We start from the raw sequence: 24,798 nt of genomic DNA, 5'->3' as shown, positions 1-24,798 counted from the left end.
ACCAGCTTCTAATCACAACTCTTATAGGCCGATTGCAATGCTATCCTGTATCCGGAAATTGATGGAAAAAATGATACTCCGTCGTTTAGACCACTGGGTCGAATCAAATGGTCTACTATCAGAAACTCAATTTGGCTTCCGCCGTGCCAAAGGGACGAATGATTGTCTTGCGTTGCTTTCAACAGATATTCAGCTGGCGTATGCTCGTAAAGAACAAATGGCGTCTGCGTTCTTGGACATTAAGGGGGCTTTTGATTCCGTTTCTATTGACATTCTTTCGGGTAAACTTCACCGACAAGGATTTTCTCCAATTTTGAACAATTTTTTGCACAATTTGTTGTCCGAAAAGCACATGCATTTTACGCATGGCGATTTGGCAACTTTTCGCATTAGCTACATGGGTCTTCCCCAGGGCTCATGTTTAAGCCCCCTTCTTTACAACTTTTATGTAAATGACATCGACGAATGTCTGGCAAATTCATGCACGATAAGACAACTTGCAGACGACAGTGTAATCTCTGTTACAGGAGCCAAAGCTGCCGATTTGCAAGGACCATTGCAAGATACCTTGGACAATTTGTCTGCTTGGGCTTTACAGCTAGGTATCGAATTCTCTCCGGAGAAGACTGAGATAGTAGTTTTTTCTAGGAAGCATGATCCTGCTCAGCTTCAAACACAATTAATGGGTAAAACGATTTCTCAGGTTTTGGTACACAAATATCTTGGTGTCTGGTTCGACTCTAAAGGCACCTGGGGTTGTCACGTGAGGTATCTGATGAAAAAATGTCAACAAAGAGTGAATTTTCTTCGTACAATAACCGGACAATGGTGGGGAGCCCATCCAGGAGACCTTATAAGGCTTTACCAAACAACGATATTGTCTGTTATTGAATACGGGTGTTTCTGCTTCCGCTCCGCAGCAAACACACATTTGATCAAACTGGAGCGAATACAATATCGTTGTTTGCGTATCGCCTTAGGTTGCATGCAGTCGACCCATACGATGAGTTTGGAGGTTTTAGCTGGAGTACTACCATTGAAAAACCGCTTCTGGAGCCTGTCTTCTCGTATTCTAATCAAATGTGAGGTCTTGAACCGTCCCGTGATTGAAAATTTTGAAAGGTTAATCGAACTTAATTCTCAAACCCGTTTTATGACATTGTATTTCAATCACATGTCCCAAAATATTAACCCTTCTTCGAATATTCCAAATCGTGTCGACTTATCAAATACTTCTGATTCTACTGTGTTTTTCGATACATCCATGATAGAAGAAACTCGTGGAATCCCGGATCATTTACGCGTGCAGCAGATCCCTAAAATTTTTTCCAATAAATATCGAAACATCAACTGCGACAATATGTACTACACTGACGGATCACTTCTTGATGGGTCCACTGGCTTCGGTATCTTCAATAACAATTTAACCGTCTCCCATAAGCTCGATAATCCTGCTTCTGTTTACGTCGCAGAATTAGCTGCAATTCAGTACACCCTAGGGATTATCGAAAAAATGCCCACGGACCATTATTTCATCTTTACGGACAGTCTCAGTTCCATTGAGGCTCTCCGATCGATGAAAGATGTTAAGCACTCTCCGTATTTCCTGGGGAAAATACGGGAACATCTGAGTGCTTTATCCGAAAAATCTACTCAGATTACCTTAGCGTGGGTCCCTTCTCACTGCTCGATACCGGGTAATGAGAAAGCGGACTCTTTGGCTAAGGTGGGCGCAACAAACGGTGATATTTATGAAAGACCAATTGCCTTTAATGAATTTTTCGCACTTGTACGTCAGAATACGATCATCAGTTGGCAAAATGCTTGGACCAGAGGGGAATTGGGAAGGTGGTTACATTCCATAATCCCCAAAGTATCGACGAACCCGTGGTTCAAGGGGTTGGATGTAGGTCGGGATTTCATTTGCGTGATGTCCCGGCTTATGTCCAATCACTATAGATTTGACGCGCTCCTCCGTCGTGTTGGGCTCGGGGAAAGTGGTATCTGTACCTGTGGTGAAGGTTATCACGACATAGAGCATGTGGTTTGGTCATGCCCTGTACACCGTGACGCCAGGTCTAAATTAATAGCTTCCCTGCAGGCCGAGGGTAGACAGCCGGCTGTTCCTGTTCGTGATGTCTTGGCGAGCCGTGACCTATCCTACATGTCCCTTATATACGTTTTCCTGAAATCCATCCACGCCCCAGTCTAGTCCCGTTCCCCTCCGTCTACACCGAACAAAACGACAAGAACACGTTTGAACTATAAGCACAAAACCAGCAACCAGACCCCGCACAATAGAACCAGGACCCAAGGACTACGAGCCTCTGTCCCAACTCACGACATCGTGGCTCAGCAGAACGAATCCATACATGCCATTCGACGATTATCAGACGACCATTGAACAACAAAACACTGATTGGAAATCCCATGCTAGTTTTAAGTTAGACTTAATTTCAGCTCGTAGTCGGCAGCGAGGATAAAAAATTTGCTTTAGTTTTTAAGTCATCAGATATAATTGGCGCCGTTAAACATTAAATTGTATTTGTGCCGTGTCAAATAAATGTTATGTGAAGAAAAAAAAAAAATAATAATAATAATAATAATAACAATAATAATAACAATATTAATGATAATAATATTAATAGTAATAATGTTAATAATGATAATAATTTTAAAGTGAATACTTCACCGAACGTCTAAGTCACAACCTCTCGGCTGCTAGTAGGATCAATCTGGAAGAGTGTCTCCGCAGAACAAACAATGACACTTGTTGTTGATTTCCACTCGCTCGATCGTATGGTGGTCCGTGCTGCTAGCGGAGTAACAGCGGTGCGGGGGAATTATTCTTGCTGATATATCAGCTGCGTATCGGATCACTGGCGGGGTAGCCTGCCCCTACCAGTGTGCAGAAAATGATTCTGCCGATAAACTTCAGGCTATTGTTATCGCACAACACAAGAACTAATCGACAAAAAAAAACAGCCGTACGATAACTCGTGTATTGTTATTTTGCGAATCAAGCAGAGCTGAACAATTTGCGTCTAATCGAGACGAAAGCAAAACAACGAATGTGATACTACTCAGTAGATGTTCGAATTAAAATAACTTTCAATCGTAGGTAATGCAATGTAACATTTTGGCTTCGTGATACTTTGGGCGGATGCAGGCAACAACAGGTAGGTAGGAGTTTGTTTATTAAGGGCCTTCTACGTATGGTGTGGAATAATTCGGGTCTATTGTAACCAAATGTTTCACCACAGCTGCAAGATAGACGGTGACATAAGCGATTCATAAATTAAGCTGCAGTCCTCAATGTAATTTTACACATTAAAAAAAGATAGCAAAGAATAGATAGCAAATAAAAAGTGAAGCTTACATATGGAAAAAGTGAAAAGTAAAGCTACAAGTGCGCTATGAATTAGTAAAAGAAACCATTGGTATCGAAGATTGGACTCAAAAATGATCTACTAGATCTGTACGGCTATCATTAGACCCTAAAAAATGTTATGTATGCTAAGAAAAAGCCGGAAAAGCTACAAAGACATGCTAATATTTCCATCACGGGTGCGATTCTAAGTACGCCTTCAAATGCATTAGATGCTATGCTGAGAAGCCCACTTCAATTTTATCAATTGATAAACGCTACAAGCCTACAAAGTTTTCAAAAAAAAAAAAAAAGAAAACGTATGAGACACCATGGAAGTAGTAAATAGTTAATTAAACATACTTCGGGTATCTGGGTATTGTGACATTAAGGGAGAGAAATTGATGATCGATTTTGTGAGATAAAAAATTGTGCCCTTGAGCTGTAACTCAAGAAGTTTTTTTTATTTATTTTATTTACATGGACTGATCAACGAAGCTTCTCTAATCCCAATGGTTGTCACTCTACAATACCTGGGGTACCGTGTAATCCCCACCAGATCTCGCTCCTCCTGATCTACATTATGCTCGCTGCGTCGTCCAGACAAACACTATCTTCGCAGGGTAGGTGTCCAGCATCATTGCAACAAGCTCTCAGCGTATCCGACGCTCACGGTTCATCCTCCGCTTCCATTTTCTGTTCTCCTCTACACTGCCAAAGATCGTCCTAAGTACCCGGCGTTTGAAAACACCGAGCACTCGCAGGTTCCCCTCGAGTCCACGTTTCATGCCCATAGAGAACAATCGGTCTTATGAGCGTTTTGTACAGGCTACACTTCGTACGGGAGCTTGGTCTGTTCGACCGCAATTGCTTGTGGAGCCCAATGTAGGCACACCTCACGCTGATAATACACCTCCGGATCTCACGGCACATTGTCCTCAGTTACCAGTGAGCCAGGATAGACTACTTCGAACTAACCGCCGTCGATCGTAGTGCTACTGCCTAGGCATTGTCGGTCGGCTTCGGTTCCGCCTGCTAGTATACTTCGTTTAAGATGTATTTATCGGCAACCCAATCCTTGTAGCTTCCAGTTTTAGTCTGATGTACTATTCTGCCACCGCCGCAGTTGTTCTGCCGGCAATATCCATGTCATCAGCAAAGCAAACGAATCGACTGGATTTGTTGAAAATCGTACCCGCGTGTTGATGTCCGCTCCATTCATTACACCCTGTAGCGAAATATTGAATAGCAGGCAGGAGAGACCATCACCCTGTCGAAACCCCCAAGGGGATTCAAATGGACCCGACATTTCACCCGAAATCCATCTCATCCATCGTAGCCTTTATCAGTCTAATCAGTTTCCCCGGAAAGCCCTTTTCGTCTATGACCTTCAAAAGTTTTTTTTTATGGTCGTTAGGTCGTTTTTTGAAGTCGATAGGTGGTGCGTCTATATTCTTGGCATTTCTGTAGGATCTGCCGAATGGTGAAGATTTGGTCCGTCGAAGACCGTTTTTTTCACGGAGCCGGCCTTACAGCTTTCCACAAATCTGTTGGCTAGCTGGGAGAGTTGGCGGAAAATGATTTGGGAAAGCAATTGGAAGGCGGCGTTCAGGACGGTGATCGCTCGATAGTTCCCACAGTCCAATTTGTCGCCTTTCTCATTGGAAGATAACCCCATCCTTCCACTCCTCCGGAAGCTGTTTTGTATTCCAAATGTTTGCATTCTTCCGGGCTTATTTTTAAAAGCTCCGCTTCGAGACCATCCATCCCAGGCGATTTATTGTTTTTCAGCTGCGTGGAGGCTTCTCTTAATTCGCCTATCGTTGAGGCTTGTACGTCTTCTACGTTTGTCGCACCGACGGGATCGCTTTCTCCGCCGCCATGGTCCTCTGACTGGGTGCCCTTCAGGTGTTCGTTATTACGCTGCTTCCACCTTCTGATCACCTCACGATCGACCACCAGAATCCTACCATCTTAATCCCGACACTTTTCGGCTCACGGCATGAAGCCTATGCGGGATATGTTGAGTTTCTGGTAGAACTTTCGCGTTGCCTGTGAATGATGCACCTATTTTAGCTCTGCCTATTCCTCTTCCTCCAGGCGGCGTTTTTTTCTCCCGGAAAATATGGGCTCGCTGCATTTTCTTCTGTCTGTGTCTTTCTACATTCTGAAGAGTGGCACAGCATTTCTCAGCCGCTCGCGCAACGTACTTCTCATCCATCACTCTTCGTTCGTTGTCAAACCACTCGTTTTGTTGGGTTAGTCCCACATGCCCGATGACGGTCTCCGCCACGCTGTTGATGGCTACTTTGATGGTGTTTTAACAGTTCTCGAGAGAAGCTTCCTTCAGCTGGTCCTCTTCCAGCAGCGCAGCTTCTAGCGAATGCGCGTAGTTTTCGGCGACGTTACGCTACTTCAGTCGCGAGAGATTTAACCGGGGCCGGCGTCGGTACCGAATGTTTTTCAACAACGGAAAATCAATTAGAACGTGGTCAATTTGTGTTTCTGTCTGTTTTGGTGACCTCCAGGTGTACTTGTGTAGGAGGTTGTGCTGATAGCAGGTACTACGCACGATCATGTTGTTGCAGGCGGTAAAGTCGATAAGTCCTAGGTCCATTTCGTTGGTCGGCTGGTACACGCTGAACCTTCCAATCACCGGTTTGTACTGACCGACCTAAGCGTTGAAATCTCCGAACTTAATTTACTGTTTTGGGCAGTGGTTGTACTCATGCTCCAACTCCATGCGTAGAATTCATCCTTGTCATCTTCGGTACTTCCGAAGTGAGGGCCGTGCACGTTTATGATGCTGATATTGAAGAACCGGCTCTTAATTCTCAACCTGCACATTCGAGGGCTGATTGCCACCACTCAATCACCCGTTTTCGCATCTCGCTCATGTGTGTCATGTGTTACACTCCCCCAGACACCTACTGATCCCTGTCTCGACCCACTAAAACCCCTCCAGTCTCCAGCCCTGGTCGCCCCGGAACGACGATTAAATATTACGTCGGGAAGTGGCTTTTGTGCGTGATGCACCCTCTTTACTCTTATAACCTCCTAGCTAACTACATGGAGACTGGTAATTAGCTACCACTGGCGTGTTGGTGGTTGACCCGCCACACACGTTGCAGCTCCAGGACAATCTGAGAGGCGGCCGCACAGACCGCGTTCCAGATGTCCGGGTCGTCGCACATCCTCCGGATTAAATTGTCCGGAGTAGTGCCAGGCCCGCTCACAGCCATCATGTTGCTCCTCGCTCTTACGAAACGGGGGCATACGAAGAAGACATGCTCTGCAGTCTCCTCCTCCTCCACGCACTCGGGACACATGAAGGGCCCCGCGTGTTCGAACCTGTGCAGATGTTGCCTTAAACAACCATGGCCTGACAGGATTTGTGTCAGGTGGAAGTTCACTTCACCATGTCGTCTCCCGACCCAGCCGGATATCTCCGGTATAAGTCGGTGCGTCCATCTGCCCTTTGTGGAGTTGGACCATTTCGCTGACAGCAGAGCATCGAGAATGACCTTCTGGTACCTCGTATGCTCCTTGTGTCACGTTGGTCGAAACACTCTCTGTCCTCCTTGATGGCGATGCTGATAGGCATCATGCCGGACAAGACACAGATTGCATCGTATGACACCGTACGATACGCACTCGCAACTCTCGGGCACATGAGCCTGTAAGTACTTTCTAGTTTACCACGGTAACTGTTAGTACCTAACGCTCTGGACCACACTGGCCCACCATACCTAAGTATGGACGAAACCACGCTGGCAAGAAGTCTTCGCTTGATGCCATAAAACGCTGAGATATTGGATATCATACGAGATAGTGCTGCCATAGCCGATGAGGCCCTCTTACATGCATAGTCGACGTGGCTCCCGAACGTGAGCTTGTCGTCGACCATAACTCCCAAGAGCTTCAGAGATCGCTTCGAGGTGATGGTGCAGTCTCTGACTCTGACCACCGCCTGTTGCTCCGATTCATGGTTGTTCACAACCGTGACCTCCGTCTTCTGGTGCGCGAGCTCCAGTTTCCTGGAGCGCATCCAATCCTCGACCTTGCGTACGCAGTGCGCAGCCGTCAACTCGACCTCTTCGATTGACTCACCGTAAACCTCTAGCGTTATGTCGTCTGCAAAGCCGACGATCACAACCCCTACAGGAAACTTTAGTTTCAACACCCCGTCATATATGACGTTCCACAACACCGGACCCAGGATGGAACCTTGCGGAACCCCTGCGGTGATTGGAACGCTCTTCTGACCCTCCTCTGTATTGTAAACCAGTACTCGATTCTGGAGGTAGTTTTCCAGAATCTTGTACAGCGACACCGGTACATGAATGCTCCTGAGCGCGAGCGTTATGGAGTCCCAACTGGCGCTATTTAACGCATTTTTCACGTCGAGCGTGACGATTGCGCAATAGCGTATTCCCCTTCTCTTGCGCTGGAGTGTTATCTCCGCTGTCTTGGTGACGGAGGCGATAGCATCCAGCGCACAGTGGTTCGCCCATAGGTCAAAAATAGAAAAAAAAGTTTTTTTGTTTTCTGCTTATTATCGATTTAATGGATCGTTTATGTACCTGAGAATGCAGAAAAACTGTTTTTGTTGGCCTATTTTAAGAACAGTTATTTTTCGAGCACAAGATAAGGGAAGGTGTTTGACACTTGTGAAATCAGCTTAAACAGTACGTGTTTTATACATTGTGTATATATCCGCTTAGGAACAAATTCAGTCGCTTCATCTGTTTATTTTTATTATGAATCTTCAGAAAACAGGTATGTTTTGCTATTGCGATATTGTTTGGATAGGTATGTGCTAATCTGTTATCAAAATTAGTCGTGAGAGGGAACGTAGTAAAAAAGTCAAAGAGCACCACTCATATTAAAATTCATGTAAACTTATAAATGTGTTCCGCGCGAGATACTATCACCAAATCACCACCAAACGAAAGGCTCAGGACTCAGGAAAGTTTGCTAATGTTTCCAGCTGCAAGTATTTGCAGGCAAGTCGATGGCAAGCGGCTAATGATGCTTACTTTTTCGCTTGAATTTTATGTTTTCTGCATAGGTTCTTAGAAGGGTTGGGGTACATTCAGCTCAAATTTACTAATTTGTTCTCATACATTTGTCTATATTCGAATTTTGATATTTGGTGTTGAAATACGGAAGGTTTCTGAGACAATATCAAATTTGTTTGAGGTTTTTCTAATGATAGAAAAGTCAAACTTTGATCGCTTTGAGGGTTCACTTAACACAACCCGATTGAGCTTAAATTTTGCATAGGGACTTTTTTCGAGAAGGCAAAACTTTTGAAAACTGCCACATTTTAAAACTCAATGGTCAAACTTTTCCCTATATTCTATTGGCACCCTATTATGTAAGCATGATAATGGAAATACCAGAAAATTGAAACAAGTTGGATGATGACAGTCCCCAAAAAGGTTGTTGTAGTCAAAACACACCTGATTCTGTCGATTTTGAAAGTTTTCAAGAGCAATATTGCACAAAAATGATTCATGACCGCCCTTGCCATACAATTCGAACCACTGTGCAGCGTGGACCTGCCCTTCCGGAAGCCGAACTGGTTGCTTGCCAGACCGTTAACACCCTCTGTGTACCTCACCAGTCTGTTGAGGATAATTCTCTCAAGTACCTTGCCTGCCGTGTCTAGCAGGCAGATAGGCCTATATGCCGATGGGTCACCTGGTGGTTTCCCAGCCTTCGGCAGTAGGACCACCTATTCGGAAAAAGGCAGTCATCCAGGCACCTCTGCATGACTACTAGAAACAGCCCGGGGGCCGTTTTTATCGCCAGCCTGATTGCCAGGTTAGGGATACCATCCGGTCCCGGTCCCTCTCTCAGCTTTAGAGAGTTGGCGATCACGATGAGTTCCTCATTCGTGAACCTTGCCTCCTCCTGAAGCTTGACACGGCTGTCGTCGCCCACGAATTGGATGCTCGGCAGGTTGGCCGACCATCACTGGTCTGTGTCTGAGATACTGGAACGTCGGACGTGAGACTCGACCGCCGGAGGCCAAGGACTTGGCTCGTGGCGCGGAAAGAGTCCCTCGATGATTCGCTCCAGGATCGCTGGTGATCGCTCTGCAGGCGCCAGCGCGCCTTTGGTCTTGGCCATTACGATCCTGTAGGCGTCACCCCACGGGTTCGTATTGGCACGAAATGCGATGTCTTCCGCAAGCGGGTGAACGGAATGTTTGCCCTACTCATCGCTTGCCGCCTCTCGTTGTTGTCTACACTATAGCAGACCGGCTGATGTTCGCTATTGGTGAAGCCGTCGTCTACCCTCCAGTTCATGATCAGTCCTGGGCTGGAGAACGTCACGTCGATGATCGACTCCGCGCCATTTCTGCTGTATGTACTTTCGGACCCAACGTTGACCAGATCTAGGTTGAGCTTTGCCAAAGCTTCCAACAAGATCTGGCCTCCCTGGCTCGTGGAGCGACTCCCCCACTGATGATCGACTCCGCGTCATTTCTGCTGTATGTACTTTCGGACCCAACGTTGACCAGATCTAGGTTGAGCTTTGCCAAAGCTTCCAACAAGATCTGGCCTCTCTGACTCGTGGAGCGACTATCTGTCGTATCACATATCTGTCGCCGCGGCTCTGGTAACTTACTGATATCTCAGAACGTTGAGCCCTTCCAGCACACCCCTGAAGTGCTACGCATGGAAGCTGCGGGATTTCAATACTTCGGAAAGAACTGGTGTACTCCCTTGAAAATTAAGAGATCGACAGTTTCACGTCTCGAGTTTCCAATCGTTGGTCCGTTTTAGTCGCAAGGGTCTGTGCCGATTGTTCCAGTTCGAATATCTTTGTTTCTCGTTCATTACTTGTGAGTGTTTTACAGTGGCGGCTGGTAAGGCCTGCGCACCAACTCCTTGTCTCGCCGGAGGGTCATCGTGCCAACACTGTTTAAAGTTTCACGTTGACTCGGCAATGGTAATCGGCCGCCCCAAAGCTGGAGTACAGACGCCGTTCTGAGCCGCTCCTAACATGGAGGGCAGACGCTCGGAAACTCAAGTGAGTCCTCCTTCCCTGGCATCGCGTGGAGGTCGGAATAGGAGTGGCTGGTAAAAAGACTGAGGGCCACGAGAGATTGTCTATTGTCTATCCTGTAGGTGCACTCAGCACCGATGTTACACATTATCAAGCCGTTACATACAAAATGTTACATTTGAAGAAACCATGAGCCAGCTCGACGATTGAACAGATTTATATCACACAACAAAACAGCGACTACTTAATATCTTCAAAGAAGACCTTCTTACCTTTGTCGACCTTGCAACGGGCTACTGCTTAAGTTTATATTACTTTTTCATAGATACAGAATCCTCGGACATTTACCATGTGATTAAATTATCTTCATAAAAAAAACAAATTATATTGTAGCCGATATAGTTGTGAGAAAAAAACGTGCATGAATCATATTCGTTAAAAAAATACTAAAAAACTTAACATTTTTGTTCGTTCAATATAATCGTCCATTATTCTCACCTTAACGTCAATACGGCTTGAACAGTCATACTATAAAAATAGTCCAGACAGTCCGATTTAATGATTTGACGTCAGCTCTGTATAAGAATTGCACCTATGCATAGCACATCTATAACAGCCTTTGGTTACGGAATATATCATTAAATCTAATTCTGGAAAATCGGCAACGAGTGTAATACTCATGTATTAGCAACACAGAATGATTTCTTCAAACATTGCGCACTTGACTAGGTCTGTCGGTCATCGATTATGATGTTGGCGTACGCCTCCACAATCCCAACTATACTGGGCTCCGGCTCAGTCTGTACTGGCGAGATTTTTCAAGGAAGAATAACCGAATGAGAAAGTTTGCGCATAATTGGCATAATGATGATAAGAAAAATACCTTCGAAAATAAATAAGAACAAAAAAATGCACCATACACAATCGTTATTGACGTTTGAAAAACATTCGAAAATCACCGCCAGCGGCGTACAAAAGAGTGTAGGCGGCGCACAAGTCTAGCATAAAGGTCGGATGATGGGCAAAGAAAAAAAAAAGAATATAATAATTCAAGTGCCGCGACTCGTGGCTATAACGAGATCCGGAAATGCGGCTAATTTCAGTCACTTAGGTAAGGGTTGTCTATCGCCCTAGGAAAACGATTTGTTCGTGACAGGCTTCACTTGAACTAATTAATTCGTTGAACCATACGCTCGAGTGAGCTTCCGATGTCCAGTGAATGCGATGTAATTAAAGGTAGCGCGGAAAGACAATTGTTCTCACGGAATCACGGAAAATAGGAAACGCCAATTATCGCCTATTTTTGTACGTCTTTTGATAGTTTTTTGTTGACCGAAAAACTGGTTGCTGCCTTTGCGTTGTGATTTGCAAATTTAATACAGTATTCGGTCAAGGAATTTAGGCGTATAAGATATAAGTCCATTTGATGTTATCAAGTTGATGAGATCGGTTGACAAGATGTGGAATGTATCTCATTATATTGCTGGTGATGACGTTGAACTGCTGTCCGCAGCTGAAATGGCACAGAAAACCAATGGAAAGTCGCAGGGGATAAGTGTGATTTATTCACTGTGCAATCTCCCGTTGTTTTTAAAGCTTTTAGAGAGAAATAACGATGGCAGCCACGACAAAAAAAAACCCTAGAAGGAAAGAAGGGGATGTATTATATACTAAACGATGAAAGTTGAGAAATTGTCCCTAATGAATTTTCATTGCGAAGCCTGGGCCTATCTTAGTGCTCTTAGTTACTTTTATAGCCTATTTTTAGACAGTAAATATTTCAAAATATTACGAAATAAATACGAAAAAAAATCGTTAGTTCATTTGTCTTTCAAACATAGCCTTTGATATGACAACAAATTCTTTCTATCAACGGAGAAATCACGTTACACACTGTTAAAAATTTTCTTTGGCACAGTAATCTCGTTACACACTGTTAAAAATTTTCTTTGGCACAGTAATCTAACAATCAGGTTAACCTACGAGGTGTCTATACATTGTGCATCTTCTATCCTTCCCCGGGTAGAATAGTTTGGTTTGCTCAACAAACTTCAATTTCCTGTGCAAGACCGGGCGGAAGCGAGCTTGTGGTCATGCATTGACCTGATGCAAGGTAATATGTATCTTATCCGTGATCCGCTTCTGTTACCTATATGCTTCGCTTCAGCTACCTATGGCATTCATAGCACACATGGTATTGATTGTTACGAACGGAGGGCGAACCACTGTTTGTTTTCTTCGGGTTGATTCTATTAGCTAAGTTGCCTTTAATCCATTCTGCATCCTTGCATCTTCTACCCTTCTTTTGCAAATCAGTAACACTAGTTTACTAGAATAATTTCTTTGTTATACATTTCAATGCCCAATCACGTGTCGAATCCAGAAATGCAGGTAGGTAACAAATATTAAAACATAACGTTTTTTAGAAATTCGCAAAATAAGAAAATGATATTGTTCAAGTTTTTTGTAATTCAAATCGAATTTTCATCTTTGATCAAAGAGCATGATTTAGCACGAATTTTTGGCATTACCAAAATCACAACAAATTCGAAAAATGCTACAACTTTCACATGCCGGTTTAACCACACAAACGCGATGTGATTCAAATCCAGGGATTGATTTGTTGTTATGGAGATTGATACACGGTTGAGCAGTGCGATTATAGAGATTGCTACCCACGCCCTGCTAGAAGCAGAAGCGACATGTATAACATCTTTCATGAATAATTCCACTAATTAGATAATGAACGATGTAATCGGAAAAGAACAACTGCAGTGCGTCAGTAGCATGAATAACACGAGTTCAAAAAGCATCTTTGAGCAAGATTCTAACCATGATTTTTGGGTATTTTTGGTTTGCTGGACCCGAAAATCACACATGACTTTTCCACAGGTATTTGGACCATTTTGAATAAAATGTTATTTTATTTGAGGGCATCAGATTTTGCAGAAGAAATCTTTTAAACACTTTAATCTTTACTAAAATGTTGTCTATAGACGATTATTAGATATTTGATTCCCAGACTTGAAAGTATATACCTACATTCAGATTGTTCTGATAATTATAAATACACTAACGAGTAGCTGACATTTCGAATAACGTGCAGTATTCAGCCAATTCTAAATTTGGCAGCGTCCTGTTGTTTAGATTCATCGATCAGCAAATTAGCCTAAGAAGAAGATTCGAGTGTCGGAGCAGATCAAACTGCTTTACGGAAGTATGGCGAAGAGTATACATTTCACAGATCTGCCATATTCGTAATTTTATACCACATCGAATGAAATAGATGTCCTCAATTCAGTGAAAGGTGGATGGTGTGGCATGCCATTTGCGAATGAGGAAAAATGTCTCGTCCATTCCTTACGATTGACACAATAAATACTAGAATCTACGAGAAAGAGTTTTTGCAAAAAAGGTTGTCACCCTTGATTAAAAAGCATAACAATCGTACAATTTTTCGGTTCGATCGCGCTTCTTGCCATTACTCTTAGGATAGGGTAGCATAAAACCAACAGTGTCTTAAATGTACCAAAGGAGATGAATACACCAAGCTGCCCTGAAGTTCGCCCAATTAAAAAATTCTGGGTTTTGACACGGACCAAACTAGGAAAACATATGAAACTAGCAGACAATGTAGAAAAATTCCGGAAAGATTGGCCGAAAGTGGTGAAAATGGTCCGAGAAAGCACTGTGCAGAAGCTTATAGTGGTGTTAAGAAAAAAGTTTATAAACTCGCGTACCCTACTTAAAACTAGAACAAATTGAAATCAGATTGGGATAAAAACATTATTATTAAGCATACTTGAGAATACAGTGATCAAAAAATATATTTTGTTTTAATTTAGAGTAAAAGTGTATTTATGATTTTCGTATCAGTCTATAGCTTAGAAAATGTCTGAATTTTTTTTATATCGCTTATAATTTTTATTTTTGCGCCCCCTTTAATATTTTTTTTAAGGGGCAACGTATCGTATTTCCCGAAATACGCCAATAATTTATTGAAGTTTGCGTCTCTGTTCAGGTCACCACAAACATTTGTATTCCTGATGGTTTTATTTGTTAATTTTATACTTTACAACCCTGATTTATTTATTTCTTCTGAAAAAATATATAGGCTTTAGGCCCGTTATTCACACTTAATATTGAAATACAATAAATTAAAGACAAGAAACAATCAATTAACACTCATGAAGTTGTCCTCTTAAATAAAAACTTAGTCTGTTTTTTAAGACTGCAGGCGTCATGTCGATGTTAACAATATGCTGTAGTTCATTAAATGATTTCAAGAAACGGCATGTAGGTTCGTGTTGTGAATAATTCCGAGCTCGTTGCGGAGGGTTAAACACTCTTGGATTTCTTAGCGTAACCGTATTGCTATTACGATGTATTCGAGCTGAAAGGGTTCGACAATCAGTCCTTTCTGCTAATACATTGGTGAAAAATCCTATGTCAGCAATCCTATGTCGGCAATGTTCTGTAGTTGGTCACCATTGCATCTAAGGTTCCGTAAGGCAAAACGCACGAACTTTTTTTGAATTCCTTCAATTCGTTGAATATGTGTTACATTTTGGGGGCGCCAAACCACGCTCGCAAAGTCTAGCTTGCTCCGCACTAGCGCTTTGTAAATGGCTTATATAGAATAAGGGTCTTTGAGATTCTCACAAGAGAAAACAATTTCAAGCCGTCTGTAACTACATTGTCAATATGATTTGTAAACGAAAGTTGTCGGTCAAATGTAACGCCTTGGTCGCGAACTTTTTCCTTACGTGGTAACTCAGTTCCATTGGAATGATATTTAAACTCGATAGGAGATATTACCCGATAAAATGTCAAAACTGAACATTTTTCAGCGTTAACTACCACTATGCAAACAGAATTGTCCAAAACTTTGCATGTTTAGTTGTAATTTAAGACAATCATCTCAGATGACAATCATCATCTTAGTCCATCAGCATTTGGACCCAGATTTTGGAAATCAGCTTCTAAAATTGATCCATAGCGTTCCGCTTGGCCAGCATGTTACCTTATCTTACCAGTCAGCATCAAGCCGAAGTGTCCCTTGCTGTTCGGAGAAGTCGTCTCCGTTCGATTCTATCCCTGGCTGCAGCTCGCCAGCCTTGTCCTTGGTGGAGGCCCCGAAGGTCGTCTTCCATTTGATCGAGCCACCTTGATCGCTAGCGCCTTGTCGTCTCGTTTCAGTCGGGTCGTTATCAAGACCCACTTTCACCGGGTTGTCGTCCGACATCTTTACGATATGCCCAGTCCACTGTAGTCTCCCAATTTTCGCCATTTGAACGTTAACTGGTTCTCCCTGAAGCTGATGCAACTAATGGTTCATGCGCCTATGCCATGATTCATCTCCCATTTGGACACCACCACAGATGGTACGCAGCACCTTCCGTTCGAATCCGTTCGATCTGGGGCTATGGCTATCTGGGGCTGTGTCCGTACAACTTGATGAAATACTCAAGTTCACGGACAAACGTAGCAACATTTCGAAAGCTTAGAAGCAATGTCTTCTGTTGCTACGCATGAACATTTGCAGCGCGAAATCCGAGTTTTCGGAAGCCCTAAGGCGGGCTAACGATGCCGAAAGCAAGGCACTCGTGCTGGAGGCAAGGTTTAACCAGCCTAAAAAAGGGAATGCTGCAGCTGTGTCTAAATACACACAAACAGCTCCAGCATCGTTTGTCGAAGTCTGTTCAACTGAACCGACTGGCCAACGTGCGAGAGGCTCTCCGGGGGAATCGGCCCCCAGGAAGCAACGAAGGCGGTTGTTCGGAGACAGCCAGGATGCTGGCCCGTCAGTCCAGCCGAGCAAAGAACCGACAAACGGCGAAGCCACGGGTTGCACCACCGTGGTGGACAAAAAGCGGTAGTAGCGGGAACGACGCGCGAAGCGCGGCGACCGCAATAAGAAGCCGCAAGGGGCGAACAGGCGGAGCAAGGGCGACGCGCTCATTTTTAAGACGGATGCGTCTAAATACGTTGAAGTCTTGAAGGCCATGAGATGCGAGTCCAAGCTCAAAGACCTCGACGTGGATGTCAGGTCATTTCGTTGGTCGCGCACCGGCGAGATGATCCACGAACTCCGCAAAAAAGCAAAGGGCAAGGGCTGTGCCTATAAAAAGGCGGCCCGGGAAGTGCTAGGCGAGGAGGTTCAAATCGGAGCCCTCACTTCTGAAGTGACTCTACAGCTTAAAAACCTGGACGAGATCACCGAAGGGTGCGACATAGCACAAGCCTTCGAGCGAGAGTGTGGAGTGGTAGTGACCGCGGAGGCAGTTCGTCTCCGCAGGGGCCCGGCCACCACCCAGGTTGCTACCATAAAGCTTCCACTAGCGGAGGGTAACAAGGCCCTGAAGAAGGCAACGTTGAAGGTGGGTTGGTCGGTTTGCCCTCTGGGCATCTTCCAACAGCCCAACGTTTGCTTCAGGTGCTTTGAGCGAGGGCATAAATCCTGGTCGTTCAAAGGGCCCGACAGGTCCAATTTACGCCGCGGTGGCGCAGGCCATAAATCACGGGACTGCGGTGCACCTCCTAAGTGTCTGGTATGCACCGGTAAACGGGACGCCAAACACGCCATGGGAGGCCCCAAGTGTCCGGCTGCATGGCCGGCTACTAAGCCGCAGGCTTGAGGGTGATACAATAAAACCTGAACCACTGCTATGCGGCGCAGCAGTTGCTACTCCAAGCAGCTGTTGAGTCGTTGTCGGACGTGGCCATCGTCTCGGACCTCTACCGCATCCCAACCGGAAACGGTAACTGGGTAGCGGACAAGTCACGGGAGACGGCCATTTGCACGACAGGCAGGTCCCCGGTTCAGGAGATTGGGTCGACCTCCAGAGAGGGATACGTGATAGCCAAAGTGGATGGAGTATTCTAGGCAAGGCACCGGAACCAGATGGAATCCCGAACTTGGCCAGCAAGACGGCCATCAAAGAAGCCCCAGGGTTGTTCAAGGCGGTCATGCAGAAATGCCTTGACGACTGCCTCTTCCCGGACGTGTGGAAGCGCCAGAGACTGGTGCTGTTGCCGAAGGTTGGGAAACCACCAGGTGACCCATCGGCATACAGACCAATCTGCCTGCTGGACACGGCGGGCAATGTGCTTGAAAGGGTAATCCTCACTGATGAAATATACAGAAAGTGAGAACGTTCTATCTAGCAACCAGTTCGGTTTTCGGAAAGGTAGGTCCACGGTGGATGCAATTCTCTCCGTCACCAGAACGGCTGAGGTTGCAATTCAACGCAAAAGGAGGGGCATTCGTTACTGCGCGATCGTCATGCTCGACGTGAAGAACGCGTTTAACAGTGCCAGCTGGGACTCCATAGCTTTAGCGCTACAGAGCCTCAGAATGCCGACGCCGCTGTACAAGATTCTGGGTAAATACTTTCAGAATCGAGTGCTAGTGTATAACACAAACGAGGGTCAGGAAAGCGTCCCAGTTACCGCAGGTGTACCGCAAGGTTCCATCCTGGGTCCGGTACTGTGGAATGCCATGTATGACGGCGTGTTAAAACTAACACTCCCTCCAGGGGTGGTGATTGTAGGCTTCGCCGACGATATAACTCTTGAGGTCTATGGCGAGTCAATTAGAGAGGTAGAGTTAAAGACCGCGCTATCCATATGCGTAGTGGAAGACGAGATGCACTCCAGGAAACTGGAGCTAGCGCACCATAAGACTGGAGTTATTGTTGTAAATAACAGAAAGTCGGAGCAGAATGCTGGTGCAAGCACTATCGCCTCAAAACGCTTCCTGAAGCTTCTCGGGATTATGATCGAAGACAAGCTCACGTTTGGGAGCCACGTCGATTATACCTGCAAGAAAGCTTCCATGGCTGTGGCGGCGCTATCTCGCTTGATGGCAAACAGCTCGGTGGTCCGTAGCAGTAGGCGCAAAGTCCTTGCTAGCGCGACCACGTCCATACGGTCATCTTCAATGGCCAGGTGGCAGCGGGAGTGGTCCAACACTACGAAAGGTAGATGGACACACCGACTCATTCCAGAGTTAGCATGCTGGATTAATAGGCGCCATGGGGAAGTAACCTTCCATCTGACACAAATCCTATCAGACCATGGCTGCTTTAGGCAGTACCTGCATAGGTTCGGGTACGCCGAGTCCCCTATGTGCCCCGCATGTACGGGTGCGGAAGAAAACTCAGAGCATGTGTTCTTCACATGTCCGAGTTTCGAGCAGATAAGGTACGAAGAGACCTTCCGTTCGAAAACCCCAAGGGCGCGTTGGTCCTCCACGACTATGGTCCAAGTTTCGTGGCTAAAGAGGACTTTCATCCCCGTAAATGTGAATTCGTGGTGAGAGGTTGATACTGTCTTCTCTAAGACCTCTTCCTCTCGTGTACTAGTCTTCGATGTTTTTGGCCAGTCAAATTCGTCTGGCTTCAGCCACCAGTCTGATGTACGTCTCCGTCATCTTCTCAAGGGTTCGTGCTACAATATCAATGTCATCGGTGAAGCCAAAAAGCTGAACAGGCCTCTCAAATATCGTGCCAGTCGTGTCGATACCAGCCCTACGGATCACACCTTCCAAAGCGATGTTGAATAGCAATAATCTATCACCTTCCCAGACAACCAATTTACGCGTATAATGCAAACAGTCATCGCATTGTACGTGCATTTATACGTGATCGTTACATCGCACAAGATGCTGCTAATGTTGCTTATACGCGCAAAAGTGGAGGCGATATGCGTGCATTTCAAAAATATCAAAAAACTTTTACGATGAAAAAAGTTCATATATGCGACTTTAACTGTTAAAGCTTGATAACTTATACGAGCTGTTCCATTATTTAATGTCACTCTACCACCTCATATTTGCGATTTGAAACGAAACTATAAGCGATATATGAATATACACTACGGGTTCTTTTACTACTTTATGCGACTTCAACATTAGCAAATTATTTCAGATATTTATGCGATGTTCGCTATGCATTCCTTCGTATTTGTTTATTAAAACGTGCGATTAAATCACCTTCAAATAAAAAAAATACAGCGAACAGAGTAGCAGTTATTATGCATTATTTATCCCTTGCTATTCACATTACAAGGAATAGCAAATTACAAATGTCTGTGTTTAATTTTTACAATTATTTTCTTTTTCCTTTGGGCACACACGCTGTAATATTTGGGTATCCATCCGGACTCGAACCTCGGACTCTTAGATTGTCAAGCATCATTCTTTCCTCTTCTCCGTGGTGTCGCTGTCGGAAATCTCTGAGTTTTGGTAATAACTTTCTAGTTTCATCGTATAAATGACCAAAAGACATCGTAAAGCATGAATCTAATTAGATCTCGTATTGCGAGTTAGTTTGTAAATTTCTGCGGGACGTTCGTTGTTTACTTTTCGGTTGAATTGTCATGGCCGCTCGATGAGCTGTGTCATTTGTTTAAACAAAATTGAGTGATTTTACCGCCTTCAACAACAATTAAAGGCAAGTTTCCAACAAAGATATTATGCTAAGTAGTGCATCATTGATCCGAGTTGTCCGCAGATGTTTTCTGTAGCTAATTTTTTGAAGAGCAGCAGCGGCGGGAAGTGACTAAATTTATACATATGTGATACGCTGTAATGCGGATGGTTTTCGATTTTCGCGCATATTCGTCAGTGTGTGGATTTACTGCGAGTTTAACCAAGCATTGGGAAAGTTGATTCCGGGTTTATTACCTATTTGTCGCAAAGATTCCGCAAAACAACGTTATATACGATGAAACATTCACATTGCTCATACAAGCTAATGATCTATCATAATATCTTGTGCGATGTAAGCTGTGCAAACATTAGCGGCATCTAGTTATCATAAATTCAGTTGTTTACGGTGTTACAAAATGATGCCTTTTGCGACTAAACATGAGACTTTTGGTTTTCGCTTATATTCATCACTTTGTGGAATTAATAAAAGTTTGAATATACATTATATGAGTATATCTGTATTGCTGTGTGAGTATGTTACACTCGTCGCAAGAAGTTCGCAAAATAACACCATATGCGATGAAACACTTGGTTGCTCAATTAGCTATACGATAGTGATGTACCATAGAACTTTATACGAGGTAACCCGTGCAATCATATGCGATTTTTAGTTATCTAGGCTTTCATTGAATTTTTCATGAATTTTTTCATGAATTTAGTCATTAACGGTGATACAAAATGATAGCTTTTGCTAAATTTATATGCAATACGACGTGATACTGGAGATTTTTGCTTTATACGTATAATCATCACTTTGTGAGTTTACTACGAGTTTGGACAGGCATGATATGAGTTTATGTGTATTACTATGCGAGTATGTTACACTCATCGCAAGAAGTTCGCAAAATAACACCATATGCGATTAAACACATACGTTGTTCATACAGCAATACGATACTGATGTGCCATAGAACTTTATTCGAGGTAATCCGTGCAATCTTATGCGACTTCTGGTTGTCTGGGTTGCCGTAACTCTCTTCAAGGGGAATTCGAAGGGACTCTGACATGCGTGCCGCGAAAGTATCAGTTTGGTGTGGTGCTGTGTCAAAGAGTTGTCGCCATGTTTCCATGTGGTCGAGCCTTCTGCGGGGCTTTTATGGTGCCAGTAGGGTTGCTGAAGTGAAGCGATTTCATAGGGTTATCGTCCGGCATCCTTACGACATGACCGGCTCATCGTTGCATATTTTCGCTATTCTCAGTAGTCCGTCTGTACTCCACGGAAGATATTCCCTGTGCTGACATTTCATTTGAAAATTCCAAGAGTGTTCAACTCTTCCGCCAGAAGCGTTGTTGTCTCGTTTCTTCAGAGGACTGCCGGTTTATTAAGGTTTTAAAGAGCGTCAGCTTCGTGCGGCATCGCACTTAATTCGAAGTACAAAGTAGGCACAATTTCCAGCTAAGATACGTCTCTGGATCTCTTTTCTGGTATTATTGTGAATGGTAGCCAGTGACTCCAAATACACGGACACGTCAAGCTCATCGCTGTCTAAAGGAACTTGAGATAGAAAGCCGATGTTGTTCTCCCTGTAGCCTGTCGTTTGCCCAGAAGCCCAAAAAACTGAACCAACCTTGTAGAAATCGTGCTTCTCGTGCAAGCAGGAAATTACCTTGTCTTAACCCTCTACGCGATTCAAAGGTGCTCGAGAGTATCTCCAAAACACTGATCAATGGTGTTAGTTTATCCGGGACTCCGTTGTGGGATGTGAAGTGCGGGCATGACGTATTCGTGACATTTATGTAAGATCTATTTGATTGAAAAGATCTGGTTCGTGATGACGTGGGCTCTCATAAAGTCCGCTTGGTACTGACTCACGAATCTCCTGGTTGAAGGTGACAGACAACGGAACAGGATCTTCAAGAGTATTTTGTAGAAGCCATTGAAAAGCGAGATACCGCGATAGTTGCGGTACTCCAGACGACTCCCACTATCCACTAGTTTGGCAACTTTTCTTCTTTCCAAATCCTGGTAATGACACGGTGCAGCGCGCTAGTCAGCGCCTCTCTACCATGCTTAGAGAGCTCGCTTGGTAATCCGTCTTTGCCGGCGGCTTTGTTGTTCTTAGCTTCCCGATCTCACAACGAACTTTATCCACGTCGTAGCCATTGTCGGTTTGCGGCACGTAGTTTCTGCCAGACTGGTTAACCTTCTGAAAAAAGTTCCGCGTATCGTTGGGTTGGCACGGGACAGCTGCTCGAACTCCTCATGTTCACGATCCTCTTGTCTAAGAATTTGTCTAAGAATCGTGGTAATGTCATCTCATCCTCGTTTGTACTTGGCTTAATTCTCTCTCGTTGACTTGCCCAGGTATTTCGCCCAGTTCTTCACATTCACCGCTGCCTCTCATTCCCCGTCATACCAGTCGTTTCTGCCCATCGGTGCTTTCACCCCTAATGTCACCGTTGCAGTCTCCCTGATAGCTGTGCGAATCCGGCACCACCGTCCTCGAGAGGCGGTGCACCACTTTCCTCCGTCGTGTGTAGTACCGCTCTGAACTGCTGCGCACCTAGGAGCCCTGGAACTGCTCAATGTTAAGTCGCGGTGTTCGGTTATGACGTGCGTGATGCACGGTCGACAGTTTCGAGCAAAAAAAATACCGCAACTAGGTTGTGGTTCGAGTCAACATCCGGAAAGCGATTGGTGCATCTGAGAAGAATCGGCCGTCGATGAGATGGTTAATTTGATTTGCTGTACGTTGGTCAGGTGATCTCTAGGTGATTTGGTAGATGTCTTTGTGGGAAGAGAACGTACTTTGGATCACCAGTCCTCAAGGAGCTATAAAGTTGAATCATCGTTGGTCGTTCATCTCTCCGCCCATGTTCCCGATAACAATGTTGATGTTTCGATGCGAGCAGCGAACGTAGAGTTTTTCAGCCGCACGTAAAACGCTTCTCTCTTCGTGAGGGTAATGCACGTTGAAGATGGTGTAGTTGTAGAACACATCTTTCAACATGCACAACCTGCCGCTGATTGTCTGCCACTTGATTACATGACTCGGCATCCTGCACAGAACTGCTCGTTGGTGGTGCCATCACTCTGGTAGTACCGTGCCCTGCAGCCACACAGCCACCGTACCTTCTCTCCTTTCCAACAATGCTCCTGGAGTGCAAGGTTGTCGAAGTGAAGGGGTTCTAGTTGGTCCAGTAGAATCCAATCGCCACCGCCAATTCCATGTATCCAGCTTCCAATCGTCGTCCTCATTTCGTCGGCTAGGTTGTTGCCGATTGTTTCGGTTCGTATTTACGGTATGCTGCCTTGCTAGGGTTGCGGATGCTTAGTCTCCCAACAGAGGTGCCGTCTAGAGTGTAGCTGGCGAGACATCTAATTTGATAGTTTAACCGTTCGCTCTGAATCAGTCGCTGTTTGAGTCGCCTTTGGCATGGGGAACAGGCGCTAAGACAAGCTGTAAAACAGAATAAGTTCAGGAAAATAAAATAGTAACACTGTACTAAAATTCTGTAAATTCATAATAAAATCATAAAATGTAATTGTCTGTTCCGATTCAAAAATCTGGTAAAAGGCTGCTCATAGAGAATTTTTGACGTTGGACTAACGTCTATATCGAAGTTAGGCACCTGAATTTGAAAATCTAGTAATTCAACCGGGGAAAACCAGGGAAAAGTGGTCAGGTTTTGAGCGCTTATATATCAGTCATTTCTTTTCAGAATTTCGAGGTTTTGGCATCAACCGATCAGAAATTCTTTTACGGTTGAATTTATGTAACAAAAATAACCTATTGTTCGAGATACACTATTGAAAAATTGATAAATCACATCGATTGTCTAAATCATACCGAGCAACCAATCACCACCTCTCTTCACAAGCACAGTCGACACTAACGGATACAACCGATCTGACTTTGTAAACAGTCTCACAGCTTTCAACCAATAACGAGCTCGCTTTCGGTAGCTGCAACAGGTGTTTCAACACCGTTTTAAAATGCTTTATTTATCATTACCACTGAACAGATTCTAAACACCAATGGCTTGATTGATAGGGGAAATATTGCGCAAGATTGTCATATAATAATTTAAATATGTTTTCGATACTAAACTAGTTAAAAGTTGTGTTAAAAGTAGTGCACATTCAACCAATCACAAGCTCGCTTCTTGTTTGCTCGCGGATGGATTTTTGCATTGGGCTATATAATAGCCTGTGTCGTCTCATAGCAATCATCAGTTAACAAGTGAAAGGCCACCAGGCCGGTTTTGTATAATCAGCAGCGGTGGCTGATTCCAGCGGCCAAACTGAGCTGCAGCAGAACCAGAGCGGTGGTATCAGGCAGCAGCGGCGGAGGTAGTGGGAAGCTGCATTTCTTCATTCAGTTCGGTGCCCCTTCGATCTGAGTTGGACCCCACCAGCGGTAATCCAATTCAGATATCGTTGGGTGAAAACGTTGGGTGTGTGTGCAGTGTGCACATATAGCGTATGTGCATCTGTATTGCTATGACATTTGCGATGATAGGGATGGCGCTGTTGCGTGTGTATGGCTAGCTATAGCGTGTGTAAGACACTAGCATGTGTAGCATATTATGGCTATTGCGTGTATATCTTCAGCGTGTGTACGGATAGTTATAGCTTGTGTGTGGATAGCTGCTGCGTGTGTAATGATTAGTTATAGCGTATGTATGGATAGTAATAGCACATGGTTGGATAGCTTATGCGTGTGTATAGATAGTTGTATCGGATGTATGGAAAGGAATAGCGTGTGTATGGATAGCTATAGCTACAGCGTGTGTATGAATAGTTTTAAGGCGTGTTTAGATAGTTATAGCATGTGTGTGAATAACTATAGCGGGTGTTTATCGAAGATTATTATTGTCATTGAAAATATTAAAACGTCTTAACGAACACAGTTGTGAATTTGATTTTACAGCAGCGATTTTAACTTCTTCAGCCAGTCTTTATTCATCGAGGAAA

At 44.4% G+C, this 24,798-nt stretch overlaps 1 protein-coding gene across 3 annotated transcripts in view; it reads right to left on the bottom strand.

Moving 5' to 3' along the window:
- The window catches only part of LOC129730925 (gonadotropin-releasing hormone receptor), a 283,718-nt gene that overhangs the window by 153,756 nt on the left and 105,164 nt on the right, over window positions 1-24,798 (bottom strand). The gene's annotated exons all lie outside the window — the stretch shown is intronic.

This window comes from Wyeomyia smithii, chromosome 3 (genome assembly GCF_029784165.1).
Source record: "Wyeomyia smithii strain HCP4-BCI-WySm-NY-G18 chromosome 3, ASM2978416v1, whole genome shotgun sequence".
Classification (NCBI taxonomy): domain Eukaryota; kingdom Metazoa; phylum Arthropoda; class Insecta; order Diptera; family Culicidae; genus Wyeomyia; species Wyeomyia smithii.
This window is presented reverse-complemented; position numbering and strand designations above follow the sequence as displayed.